Source organism: Bubalus bubalis, chromosome 7 (assembly GCF_019923935.1).
Source record: "Bubalus bubalis isolate 160015118507 breed Murrah chromosome 7, NDDB_SH_1, whole genome shotgun sequence".
Taxonomy (NCBI): domain Eukaryota; kingdom Metazoa; phylum Chordata; class Mammalia; order Artiodactyla; family Bovidae; genus Bubalus; species Bubalus bubalis.
In genome coordinates, this window is record NC_059163.1 from 23,149,878 (window position 1) to 23,162,998 (window position 13,121).

General features: G+C 37.4%; 1 non-coding gene across 1 annotated transcript; it reads left to right on the top strand.

Annotated features, from left to right (window-relative positions):
• The first annotated feature begins 665 nt into the window (after window positions 1-665).
• LOC112586344 lies at window positions 666-768 on the top strand. Its single transcript, XR_003110803.1, has one exon. It is a non-coding gene; the product is annotated as a U6 spliceosomal RNA (small nuclear RNA).
• The last annotated feature ends 12,353 nt before the right edge of the window (window positions 769-13,121 follow it).

The window sequence follows — 13,121 nt, forward strand, 5'->3', positions numbered from 1 at the left end:
GAGCTTTGAAGAACCAGCGTGATCTAATACAGTAGAGATGCGAGGGAGGAATTATGCCATATATGAAAAAAAATGGTATAAATAAAAAGATAGGGTGAGAAACTGCATAGTGGATTTGTACCATTGACTTATTAGATCCTCGGGACAGTGCAACTCGGGTAGGGAAGAGGTTTATTAGAGAGTAAAGAGAGATGAGAATGGGAAGAAGGTTAAGACTTTAAATGTCTTAAATTTTATGCTGTTATATGGTGATATGATGCTTTCAAAAAGCTTTTCCTTAACTCTTAGTCACTGCTGAACCCCCTGCAATTTGTAATCTTGCATCTTATTGAAAATCTAGGTACACATTCACCTAAATATTAAATTGGATCCTGTTTTGACTTTCCCTCTAACATTTCCTCTTTTCCATCTTCCACCCTTGTCCAGTCGATGACAGATCCTGTTAATTTTACTTCCAGAATTGCTTTCAAATTCAAAGCATCATATCCATTCTTTCTGCCACTAACTAAATTCAGAGTATTAAAATATTTTCTACCTGATTTCCTCCTCACATTGTGGCCAGTCACTTCTGAAACACTGAACATTGATCTGCTCCATTAAGCTTCTATTTTAAACTTATTTAATCTGCCAGAACCACTATTAATTCTAACTTTAATATTTTGCATGTTCATTTTGGCAGCACGTATACTAAAGTTGGAATGATACATAGGAGATTATCATGGCCCCTGTGCAAGGATGATGCAAACTTGTGAAGCACTAAAAGAATAATAGTAACATTCTGTGAGAAGAAACGACTTTAACAATGTTCTACATGTTAAAAGACTCTGTATTTTCCTTTTATATGACTCTAATTATTAAGAGGTTAATTAGTGAGGTCATAGATCAGATCATATCAGTCGCTAGCAGTGGCTAAATTATCTTAGATCTGGTGAATAAAATTAACCTTCTATGAAAAACATTTTAAAGGTTTGCATGAACAATGTAGAACAAATATCCTCACAAATATAGTTTTCTATAAAAAAGTTACAAGTCTCCAGGGTACAAACCAGTATTCCTTTAATCTATTTATACAATCTATTTATTATTACAGAAAGCTCTTTTCTTAAGAGACACAACTTGGAAATTCAATTTCTGATAAGATCCAAAATAAATATCAATTATTTTATTAGAGGTTGCGAAGTCATGCTTTTCTCATTTATCATTTCATTAACATCTTTCAGTGAGAATTCTTCATAGAGAACTTTTCTTCATTAGCTAAGACTATTTGGTCATCTTCAATTTAGCTCATAAAGGGCAAGCAAGACAAGTTTTTTATTCTTAGCCTTTTGCTTTTAAATAAAATGATTAATGAATTAAATTTTGTTTTGTTGGTTTCTCATACATTATGAACTTTTGGATTTTTACATAATGAAAGTTTCAGTAGCATTCATTATTCTTATTGATGCTCCAATGTCACTGTCTTTAGCTATTCATATCTTCTTCATTTTAGTGTCTATTTATGGCCTTTCAACATAACTCACATTCTTTGATGGCCTGTATTTTGGCTACTTGCGCAGACACAGAACAACAAATAACAGATTCTGGACCCAGACTGACCGAGTTCAGTATACCTGATCTCCACCTATCAAACTGTGTGAGTATCAGTTTACCTTTCTGTGCCTTGGTTACCTTATAATTCAATGGCATTATTAATAATATAATATGAATAACATAACAATATAATATAAAATACCACATTACTATAATTATATAGCTACAATTATAACAACCCTAATCTTATGCATTAGGACTTAAAAGAATATGAATATATATAAATAATATATACATATATATTATATACATTTATACATATATAAAACAGTGTCTGGCTTATGAATTGGAAATTCTGGTTAAATGTTTTCATTATATTGTTTTTATAATATTAATAACATTCCATGGTAGCAAGAAAACAGGTAGTACTACTTCAGATATATGATTGAAATATTTTTAAAAGATATGTGTATAGACATATATATATGCTAATGTGAATATTTGCTAATAATAATGTAATATAATAATGGGGCTTTGAGCAAAATCAAACAATCAAAAATACTTTGTAAATAAAGAGAGACAATGAAATGCAAAATTAAAGAGATATTCTTTGATCTGTGATAGTTTAAATGCAGATGTATTTAAAAGTAGGAAGTTAAGCTCTAGAGGGCCTTTGCAAGGCTATAATTCCATAATACAAAAAAAAAGTTTTCTCAGGTTTGAGATCTACGCATGCACATTTTCTATTAAGATATATATAGAAAAAGAAAGTTAGGTAGACATATACTGCAATTCAGATTTGCCTACTTACAGATGGTAACATTCTGTGCAATAATAATGCTCTGAAAACCATTTGCAAATTTGTCCAGCAACAACTCTGCCTTTAATGATGAAGTTTCCACAGTGGCAGATGGCAGAGTGAGCAGTGAAGGATGCTGCCGACCCACCAGGGTTATGTCTGTCACTAAAGCGATCTGGCTCCAAAAGCCAAAGTCTGTTAAGGTCACACTGGTTATTGCTCCATTGGAATGACTTGATTGATCACATTTGTGGTTATTCCATAAATGTTGACCTTTTTGAGGGGGTCCTGGCAGTCTCATCCTGCCTTTGAAAAGTGATATAGAGAAACACAGTGTCTGTAGTCTATCGACATATTAGAGAAGCAAAGGGGCAATCTATGAGACTTAAAAAAAAAAGATACATTCACTAACATTGCTGTTCCCTCTTTGTGTCTGAATGGTTAGATAGTCCACAGAAACAGCATAATACTATTTTTAATATCCATATCACATTTAGGAAGATAAGAGTAAAATGGAACAAGACAAGAAAATACATTATTTAATGAATTTTAAAAGCCCAGCAAGGATTACTGTTATAGTAGAAGCTTATAAACATAAATTGAGATCCAGTTATTCTTTAAACACCTAAAGTTGGCAGGTAGTACAGATAAAAGAAAACACGTAAACAAACTTCGGTATCCATGTGCACCCTTAGAACATGTTGAAGAAAATTATATACTATTCTATGGAAAATTTATCATAGTATGATAAATACTGCTTTTGAAGTATAATGTATTGAAATTGCCAAGTTCCATTTATACTGACATATTGCTGGATTAACTTATCAGTAGTGAGTGTACCTTTCAAAATTGAATTTACTATCTGACTATGCCTTAGGCACTGGAAGGAACAAAGTGCATCCCTCCTCCCTTATTTATTGAACAGTAACAGAAAAATTACATAAAAATATTAATTATCTTAGGACACTGATGAAAATGAGAAGCATAAAATTGCTCATTAAATTAATAAAAATAATCATGTATAATTACTTGTTCTATTCCAAGCCTTCTTAGTACTTTACATGTATCACCACTTTTTTTTTTTTTTTGACAACCGTGAGACTTATTTAGAGATTCCATGAGGCAAGCTACTGACATGCTGAACCAGTGAGAGCTGTTTGCTAAATTTTCAGGGAATTTCACAGAACTAGATAAAATACTCCTGAAGTTTATACAGAATCACAAAAGAGCCAGAATTTCCAAAGTTGTACTAATGAAAAAAGAACAAAGCTGGCAGCATAGCACTCCTAGGCTTCAGACAATACCACAAAGCTACCATGATCAAAACAGCAATGTATTAGCACAACAGACATATGGGTCAATGCAACAGAATAGGGAGCTCAGAAATAAACACACACCTACACTCAGTTAATCTTTGACAAAGGAAGCAAGAATAGAAAATGGAGAAAAAGTCTCTTCAGCAAGTGGTGTTGGAAAGCTGGACAGCTACACGTAAATCAAAGTGAGAACACTCTTTCACACCATGCACAAAAATAAACTCAAAAACGCTTAAAGACAGGACACCTATCTTATAAAAACTAGAAGAGAATATATGCAAAACATTCTCTGACATAAATTATAGAAATGTTTTCTTAAGTAAGTTTCCCAAGGCAATAGAAATAAAAGCAAAAACAAACAAATGGAACTTAATCCAATTTACAAGCTTTTGCACAACAAAAGAGATCATAAACAAAACAAAAAGACAACCTATGGACTGGGAGAAAATATTTGTAAATGATGTGACTGACAGGGTTTAATTTCCAAAATATGCAAGCAGCTCATACAACTCAATAACAAAATTAAAAAAGAAAAACAGCTCAATCATAAACTGGGAAGAAAACAGACATACAATAGGCACGTGAAAGGATGCTCAACATTGCTAATGATTAGAGAAATACAAACCAAATCTACAATGAGGTATTACCCGACATCAGTCAGAATGGCCATCATTAAAGAGTCCATAAACAATAAATGCTGGTGAGGGTGTGGAGAGAAAGGAAGCCTCCTACACTGTTGGTAGAATGTAAATTAATACAGCCACTATGAAGAACAGTATGGAAGTTCCTTTAAAAAAATTTTAAAAGTTGTCATATGATCCAGCAATTCTGCTGCTAAGTCGCTTCAGTCGTGTCCAACTCTGAGTGACCCCATAGACGGCAGCCCACCAGGCTCCCCCGTCCCTGGGATTCTCCAGGCAAGAATACTGGAGTGGGTTGCCATTTCCTCCCCCAACGCATGAAAGTGAAAATCAAAGTGAAGTCGCTCAGTTGTGTCCGAATTTAGTGACCTCGTGGACTGCAGCCTACTGGGCTCCTCTGTCCATGGGATTTTCCAGGCAAGAGTACTGGAGTGGGATGCCATTGCCTTCTACTCTTGGGCATATAGCCAGAGAAAACTCTAATTAGAAAAGCTACATGTACCTCTATTCTGACTATTTACAATTGTCAAGACATGGACAAATTTCCATGGACAGATAAATGGATAAAGAAAATGGAATATATACATATTACATATAGAATATTGCTCAGCCATAAAAAGATGAAATAATGCCAATTGCAGCAACATGGATGGACCTACAGATTATCACACCAAGTGAAGTAAGTCAGAAAGAGGAAAACAAATATCACATGATATCACTTATACGTCAAATCTAAAATATGATACAAATGAACTTATTTATGGAACAGAAACAGACTCATACACATTAGAAAACAAACTTATGATACCAAAGGAGAAAGAGGAGGAGGCATAAAATAGGAGTTTGGGATTAGCAGATACAAACTACTCTATACAAAACAGAAAAACAACAAAGTCCTAATGTAAATAGCCCAGAGAACAACAACAAAAAAATGTAGTAAAATTAATTTTCAGGAAATTTGCAAGCTACTTTTAAACATGGCCATTATTAAAAATTAAACTTTATAAACTTACAAAGACACAAATCACATTAAATACAAAGGTAATAAGTCCTCAAAACTCATCCTATTTTAATTATTTTGTTAATTTCGTTATTATCTTGGTTCTTGAGGTTTTTTTGCATGTGTTGTTCGTGCATGCATATGTATGGAATACTATACAATGGTGTGCTAGCGTGCAATTTTTTCCTCACTCTGTGTTCAGCGATGCTATGCTGTACAAGTAAGCTTGAAATCAGCCACAGTAGGAGTAATCATACCATGGAAATTGCAAATGCTATAAATCATGGCTCTCCCACTCCAAGAGCCTACTCTTAAACAATTACTAGCCCACTACTATGTGTGCATACGTGCAAAGTCACTTCAGTCATGTCTGACTCTTTGTGAACCACTGGACTACAGCCCATCAGGCTCATCTGTCCATGGGATTCTCCAGGCAAGAATACTGGAGTGGGTTGCCATTTACTCTTCCAGGGGATCTTCCCGACCCAGGGATTGAGCCCATGTCTCTTACATCTCCTGCATTGGCAGGCAGGTTCTTTACCACTAGTGCCACCTGGGAAGCCCACTACTACGTGAGATGTGTCTTTCTGACTTCAAGATACATGGTTCAGTAAGCCATGCTACCTAGTTTTGAATGGTTGGAAGTATTATAGCACTATATTTTAACATATGTATATATCACTAAATGATCACCATCCTACACCATACAGTTGACTCCCTTTACCACTTCCGCTCATTCCCCTAGTTCCCCTCCTCTTTGGTAACCACTAATCTGTTCTCTGTATCTATGAGTTTGTTTTTGTTTCTTTTACTGTTCACTTAAAATAAATAGATTTCACATATGAGTGAAATGATACAGCATTTGTCTCTCTGTTTGCTTATTTCACTTAGCATAATGCCCTCAAGTTTCATCCACATTGTTGCTTCCACATCTTGGCCATTGTAACAGTGCTACAATGAACATAGTGGTCATATATTTTTTCAAATAGCATTGTTGTTTTTGTCAGATAAATTCCCGGAAGAAAAATCGTTGGGTCATGTCATAGTTTCATTTTTAATTTTTGAGGAATCTCTATACTATTGACTGCACCAATTTCAGTTCAGTCGCTCAGTCATGTCCAACTCTTTGTGACCCCATGCCAGGCCTCCCTGTCCATCACCAACTCCTGGAGTTCACTGAGACTCACGTCCATCGAGTCAGCGATGCCATCCAGCCATCTCATCCTCTGTCGTCCCCTTCTCCTCCTGCCCCCAATCCCTCCCAGCATCAGAGTCTTTTCCAATGAGCCAACTCTTTGCATGAGGTGGCCAAAGTACTGGAGTTTCAGCTTTAGCATCATTCCTTCCAAAGAAATCCCAGGGCTGATCTCCTTCAGAATGGACTGGTTGGATGTCCTTGCAGTCCAAGGGACTCTCAAGAGTCTTCTCCAACACCACAGTTCAAAAGCATCAATTCTTCGGTGTTCAGCCTTCTTCACAGTGCAACTCTCACATCCATACATGACCACTGGAAAAAACATAGCCTTGACTAGACGGACCTTTGTTGGCACAGTAATGTCTCTGCTTTGGAATATGCTATCTAGGTTGGTCATAACTTCTTTTCCGAGGAGTAAGCGTCTTTTAATTTCATGGCTGCAGTCACCTTCTGCAGTGATTTTGGAGCCCCAAAAATAAAGTCTGACACTGTTTCCCCATCTATTTCCCATGAAGTGATGGGACCAGATGCAATTTAGAGTCCCTCTAACAATGTAAGAGGGTTCCTTTTTTTCACATCCTCTCCAACATTTGTTATTCCTTGTCTTTTGATAGTAACCATTCTAACAGCTGTGAAGTCATAATTCGTGAGTTTGATTTGCATTTCTCTGATAATTAGTAATGTCAAACATCTTTTCATGTGGATGTTAGCATCTACATGTCTTCTTTGGAAAATGTCTATGCAGATCCTCTGTCCATTTTAAAATCAGATTGTTTGTTATTTTGTTTTTGAGTCATATGGGTTCTTTATATACTTTAAATACCAACTGCTTGTTTGATATATGATTTGCAAATATCATCACCCATTCAGTAGGTTGCCTTATCGTTTTGCTGATGGTTTCTTTTGATATGCAGAACTATTTTGTTTGAAGTCATCCCATTTATTTTTGCTTTTGTTTCCCTTGTGTTTGGAGTCAGAACCACAAAAACATTGCTAATATCTGTGTCAGTGAGATTATTGACTATGTTTTCTCTAGGAATTTTATTGCTTCAGGTCTTACATTCAAGTCTTTAATCCATTTTGAGTTAATGTTTGTGTATGGTGTAAGATAGTGGTCTAGTTTCATTCTTTTTCATGTGACTGTCCAGTTTTCCCAATACTATTTGTTGAAGAGACTATACTTTCTCCATTGTAACTTCTTTGTTTCTATGCTGTAGATTGATTGCCTCATATGTGTGGGTTTATTTCTGAGCTCTCAATTCTAATTCATTGATTTATGTGTATATTATGCCAGCACAGGCTGTTTAGATTAGAATTACTCCATACGTAATAACAGAAGAAGAAGATATTAAGAAGAGGTGGCAAGAATACACAGAAGAACTGTACAAAAAAGATCTTCACAACATAGATAATCACAATGGTGTGATCACTCACCTAGAGCCAGACATCCTGGAATGTGAAGTCAAGTGGACCTTAGAAAGCATCACTACAAACAAAGCTAGTGGAGGTGATGGAATTCCAGTTGAGATATTTCAAATCCTGAAAGATGATGCTGTGAAAGTGCTGCACTCAATATGCCAGCAAATTTGGAAAACTCAGCAGTGGCCACAGGACTGGAAAAGGTTAGTTTTCATTCCAATCCCAAAGAAAGGCAATGCCAAAGAATGCTCAAACTACTGCACAATTGCACTCTTCTCACACGCTAGTAAAGTGATGCTCAAAATTCTCCAAGCCAGGCTTCAGCAATATGTGAACCGTGAACTTCCTGATGTTCAAGCTGGTTTTAGAAAAGGCAGAGGAACAAGAGATCAAATTGCCAAAATCTGCTGGATCATGGAAAAAGAAAGAGAGTTCCAGAAAAACTTCTATTTCTGCTTTATTGACTATGCCAAAGCCTTTGACTATGTGGATCACAATAAACTGTGGAAAATTCTGAAAGAGATGGGAATACTAGACCACCTGACCTGCCTCTTGAGAAACCTGTATGCAGGTCAGGAAGCAACAGTTAGAACTGGACATGGAACAACAGACTGGTTCAAAATGGGAAAAGGAGTATGTCAAGGCTGTATATTGTCACCCTGCTTATTTAACTTCTATGCAGAGTACATCATGAGAAACTCTGGGCTGGAGGAAGCACAAGCTGGAATCAAGATTGCCAGGAGAAATATCAATAACCTCAGATATGCAGATGACACCACCCTTATGGCAGAAAGTGAACAGGAACTCAAAAGCCTCTTGATGAAAGTGAAAGAGGAGAGTGAAAAAGTTGGCTTAAAGCTTAACATTTAGAAAACTAAGATCATGGCATCCGGTCCCATCACTTCATGGGAAATAGATGGGGAAACAGTGGGAACAGTGTCAGACTTTATTTCTGGGAGCTCCAAAATCACTGCAGATGGTGACTGCAGCCATGAAATTAAAAGACGCTTACTCCTCGGAAGAGAAGTTATGACCAACCTAGATGAGATATTCAAAAGCAAAGACATTACTGTGCCAACAAAGGTCCGTCTAGTCAAGGCTATGGTTTTTCCTGTGGTCATGTATGGATGTGAGAGTTGGACTGTGAAGAAAGCTGAGTGCTGAAGAATTGATGCTTTTGAACTGTGGTGTTGGAGAAGACTCTTGAGAGTCCCTTGGACTGCAAGGAGATCCAACCAGTCCATTATAAGGAGATCAGTCCTCGGTGTTCATTGGAAAGACTGATGCTGAAGCTGAAACTCCTATACTTTGGCCACCTCATGTGAAGATTTGACTCACTGGAAAAGACCCTGCTGCTGGGTAGGATTGGAGGCAGGAGGAGAAGGGGACGACAGAGGATGAGATGGCTGGATGGCATCACCGACTCAATGGACATGAGTTTGAGTGAACTCTGGGAGTTGGTGATGGACAGGGAGGCCTGGCGTGCTGCAATTCATGGGGTCGCAAAGAGTCGGACGTGACTGAGCGACTGAACTGAACTGAACTGATGGAATCAAAAAAGGTTCCAAGCACCCGGAGAAATCTTGAGAAAGAACCAAGTTGGAAGCATCACACTTCCTGACTTCAAACTATGTAACAAAGCTACAGTAATCTAAACAGTATGATATTGGTATAAAATGACTATATAGAGCAATGGAACAGATTCAACAGCTCAGAAATAAACTCATGTAAGTAGAGTCAACTAATATTGAAAAAGGAACCAAAAATATAAAATGTGATGGGGAAACTGAATATCCACTAATGATTGAAATTGAACCCCTATCTTACACCACTCATGAAAAAATAATTCAATTGGATTAAGGACTTAAACATAAGATATGCAACCATAAAACTTGTAGGAGAAATCATAGGGGCAAAACACCTTAACATTAGTCTTAGCAATGATTTTTTGTACATGATGCTAAAAGGATAGGCACAATAAGCAAAAATCAACAATTGGGACTATATCAAACAAAAACCTTCTGCACAGCAAGGAAAACAATCAACAAAATGAAAAGATAACCTTTGGAGTGGGAGGAAATATTCACAAATCAGATATCTGAAAAAGAGTTGATATCCACAATATATAAGGAACTCACACAAGTCAATAAGAACAAAAACAAAAATCTGATTAAAAAATGGGCAGGGGACTTAGACACTTTTCTAAAGAAGACTTCCACATGATCAACAAGTATGTTAAAAGATGCTAATCAACATCACTAATTATCAGGGAAATGCAAATCAAAACTACAATGAGATATGACCTCACGCCTGTTAGAATGGTGTTATCCAAAAGACAAGAAATAACAAATACTGGTGAGGATGTGCGAGAAGGCAATGGCACCCCACTCCAGTACTATTGCCTGGAAAATCCCATGGATGGAGGAGCCTGGTAGGCTGCAGTCCATGGGGTCTCTAAGAGTCGGACACGACTGAATGACTTCACTTTCACTTTCCACTTTCATGCTTTGGAGAAGAAAATGGCAACCTACACCAGTGTTCTTGCCTGGAGAATCCCATGGATGGAGAAGCCTGGTAGGCTGCAGTCCATGGGGTCGCAGAGTCGGATACGACTGAGGCAATGCAGCGGCAGCAGCAGCAGGTGAGGATGTGGAGAAAAGAGATTCTGGTGCACTGCTGATAGAAATATAAGTTGGTGCAACAACTATTGAAAACAGTATAGAGGTTTCTCAACAAATTAAAAACAGTATTATCATATAATCCAGCAACCCCACTTCTGGGTATATATCTGAATGAGATAAAATCACTGTCTCAGAGGGATAGCTTCAACTCCTATATTTGCTGTTGCATTATTTACAGTAGTCAACACATAGAAACAACCTAAGTGTCTGGGGATAGATGAATGGATAATGAAAATGTGATGATACACACACACACACACACACACACACACACAATGAACTATTTTTCAGTCACAAAGAAGAAAATCCTATCTTTTGCAACAGTATGGATGGATCTCCTTGGGGTCCATTATGGTACAGGTAATAAGTCAGATAGGGAAAGACAAATACTGCATGATCTTAACTGTCATTGTTGTTCAGTCACTCAGTCATGTCTGAATCTTTGCGACCCCATGGACTACAGCATGCCAGGCTTCCCTGTCCTTCACAATCTCCCAGAGTTTGTGTGCTTAGTCACTCAGTCATATCCGACTCTGAGACCCCATGGACTGTAGCCCACCAGGCTCCTCTGTCCCTGCGGAATTCTCCAGGCAAGAATACTGGAGTGGGTTGCCGTGCCCTGCTCCGAGGGGTCTTCCCAACCCACGACCTGAACCGGGGTGTCCTGCATTGCAGGCAGATTCTTCACCAGCTGAGCTACCAGGGAAGCCCAAATTTGCTCAGTCTCAGTTAAAATACAGAATATAAAAGCATCAAACCCATAGAAACAGAAGGTAGTTTTCAGAGGGTCAGGAGTGGAGGAAATGGGAAGATATTGGTCAGAGGATATAAATGTTCAGGTATAAGATGAATAAGTTCCAAGGATCTAATATACAGATGGTGATTACAGCTAACAATAATGCAACATATTCCTGAAAGTTGCTGTGAGAGAGCTTTACTGTTGTCACCTCACCGCCAACAACAAAATGACAATTATGTGAAGTAAAGGATATGTTAACTAACACGATTATTTCAAGCATTTCACCATATATACATGTGTCAAAGTTACAAAGATGATATTTGGCACACATTTATACTATAATATTATCTATTTTAGCTGAATTTCAAACCTAAATGAGCATTCTATATTTTATGTTGTAACTCTACTCCAAAAGGTCTTCTGGCCTCATTCTTCCACTTTGTTTTACTCTCGCTAAGAAATGTACTGGATTATTGAACCTCAGCTTGGTTTTTATATTAATTATGTGACTAAGAATTAGTTATGTCTGATTTCAATTTCAGTTCTCTCCTTTCCAAGTTTTGGCTTTGGGAAAACTATTTAACTTTCCCAAGTCTCAATTTTCTTGTCTGTAATTGATTGCTAACAGGCTAAGTAAGATAATTTATGTAACAATTGCATGAATTTTATATTATATATTACATACGTAGTGTCTGCCTGTTAGTAAGCCTACAGTACATACTAGCTCTGGTGATGATGATGTCATCAACATGGAACTGGAGCCCTTTGGATTACCCCTGACCTCATCTCACCAACATTTCTCAGCACACACACATCCCATTTCTCATCTCATTTGCTTTTTCTGGAGTGAATCATCAAACTAATAAACAAGTCCCATCCATCACCATCAGAACATCACCAGATTTTATTTTCTGGTTTGTTACTCCCCCCCCCCAGCTTTATTAGTATACATTGACATAAAACATTGCATAATTTTAAGGTATAGAGTATGATAATTTGATAAACCTATATAGCATGAAACGACTACCACAGAAGGGTTAGTCAACACCTCCATCACTTCACATATTTACCATTTCTTTTTTGTGGTAAGAACATTTAAGATCTACTCTCTTAGCAACTGTATATATAATAATATATTATATAATACAGTATTGTACTAAAAGGGCTTCCCTGGTGGCTCAGTGGTAAAGAATCCACCTGCCAAAGCAAGAGACATAGATTTGATCCCTGGGTCAGGTGGAACCCCTGGAGAAAGAAATGGCAACCCACTCCAGTATTCTTGCCTGAGAAATCCATGGGCAGAGAAGCCTGGCAGGCTACAGCCCACGGGGTTGCAAAAGAGTCAGACACGACTTAGTAACTAAACAAAAACAGTGTATTAATACAGTATTGTTAACAAGTGTATAATACAGTAAGTATATAAGACAGTATATACAATTGTATAGTACAGTACAAATATATAATACAGGATATACAAGTATATTATACAGTATTGTTAACTATAGTCAGGGGCTTCCCTGGTGGCTCAGTGGTAAAGAATCCGCCTGCAGTTCAGGAGATATGGGTTTGATCCCAGATCAGAAAGATTCCCTGGAGAAGGGCATGGCAATTCACTCTAGTATTCTTGCCTGGAGAATCCCATGGAAAGAGGAGCCTTGTGGGCTACAGTCCATGGGGTCTCAAAGAGTCATACAAGACTGAAGGGACTGAGCAACCATAGTTATAATGCATTAGATACTTCTGGTTTCTCTATTGATATGGCCTAAACAGGCTCATTTATGCTAAGGGCTCAGGGCCAACT